Raw genomic sequence first — 1997 nt, 5'->3', positions numbered from 1 at the left:
GATTGTGCATTACATTCACCCATTCATACACCGATTGCGGCGGAAGCCATGCAAGGTACCAACCAGCACATCGGGAGCAATTTGGGGTTCAGAGTCTTGCCCAAGGACACTTCGACATGTAGACAGGAGGAGCCGGGATTCGAACCGCCGACCCATGGATCATTGGACGACCTGCTCTACCTCCTGAGCCAACTACTAGCTCATTGAACGCCAAGCACTTAATTAATGTGTTTTTCATTGAAAAACTCGGCTTGGTTCAAAGTGTCCCACACACAATGTTGGGGCCCGCCGGTCTTTTTCCTCAGAATGACGGCTCAGATTTAGCTGGATTGAACAACGCGTCGATGTTAGCGGCTCATCCCGGGTTACCGCGCGGTTAAAATATGAATGCTTCTGAATACTCTTAAATAGAAGATGTCGATGATCACATTAGCTATAGTGTTTTCACTAACTCTTTTTTGGGGGGGGTTTGTTGTCCAAGCGAAAAAGAACGAGAGTCTATGGTGGCTCCTGGGGTTTTTAGTGGTAGGTTATGAGCTAGGTGTACAGATTTGTTTAGGCTGATCCATTCTGCAAAAAAGCATTCCATTGTTACAATGGGCCATGCACTCATCATCACTCTCATACTATTCCACTCAGGACTCAATGTAGCCTGAGTTGCGGGTTCGAGTCCCGATCCCGACAGCCGTTGCTGCGCGTCACTCTCCCATTTCAATTAATCAAGCAGTGGTTCTCAACCTTTTCAGGCCGTCAAATAGGCCAAGCCTTCCCACGTCTGAAACGGTCGAGAAATGACAGAGTTATCGTGTTGCAGCTTTCCGTGCTCATCCGTGCTGGGACGCGTAGACACACACACACACACACACACACACACACACACACACACATAGCTGCTTAATGGAGTGGAGGCACCGCTCAAAAACAATCTAAAAATCAAATGTAAGAACAGGTCTCCACTCCGACCTTCCTGACCTCGTCGTCAAAACATTGTAATTGAAATAAAAATCCAGACAGTGAAACAAACACGGCTGGCTGTTCTGTGTCCATACCTCCATCTTCCATCTCAACAAAGGTGAGCTCTCTCCACTTTTTTATGGAAAAAAGGGAACTACAAGCTCACGACAGGTCACATTACTCGCATCTGCAACCCGTCGCAAGCTTGTAGATCAGATATTTTCCGTCCCCGCGCGACTGAGCCGTACGGTGGAGCATATGAAGGCGTGCTTTTAAAAGAAGATGGAATGAGTGTGGTTGCACTGCTGTATTACTGTGGGATAAAGTATCAGTGCTGGTAATCTTCCGTGGATTAATGGCTTCTTCTTTATCTGCTGCGGCGGCTGCTCCGCTCAGATGTCTGGCCTGGCCAGACGCCTCCCGACGGAATACTAATGACTGACTGACTGACTGACTGACTGACTGACTGACTGACTGACTGACTGACTGACTGACTGACTGACTGACTGACTGACTGACTGACTGACTGACTGACTGACTGACTGACTGACTGACTGACTGACTGACTGACTGACTGACTGACTGACTCAGACAGACAGACAGACAGACAGACAGACAGACAGACAGACAGACAGACAGACAGACAGACAGACAGACAGACAGACAGACAGACAGACAGACAGACAGACAACTCCAAGTCCATATTACCTCATCTTCATGCCCGTGACCGTGCGCGTGCCTGTGTGTGTGTGTGTGTGTGTGTGTGTGTGTGTGTGTGTGTGTGTGGTAACACGGCCCCTTGTCCTGGTTGACACCTGCTTTACATACAGCAGTGAGAGGAGAGGAGAGGAGAGGAGAGGAGAGGAGAGGAGAGGAGAGGAGAGGAGAGGAGAGGAGAGGAGAGGAGAGGAGAGGAGAGGAGAGGAGAGGAGAGGAGGACCATAGTGATGCTTAAAGGGTCCCGCAGGGTGAGGAGTGAGGAATACATATACACAGTACACACAGGAAATATTGGGTATAGTGTGCGTTGGGGGTTTACAGTA

This window comes from Protomyctophum parallelum (genome assembly GCF_964188405.1).
Source record: "Protomyctophum parallelum genome assembly, chromosome: 21".
Classification (NCBI taxonomy): domain Eukaryota; kingdom Metazoa; phylum Chordata; class Actinopteri; order Myctophiformes; family Myctophidae; genus Protomyctophum; species Protomyctophum parallelum.
This window is presented reverse-complemented; position numbering follows the sequence as displayed.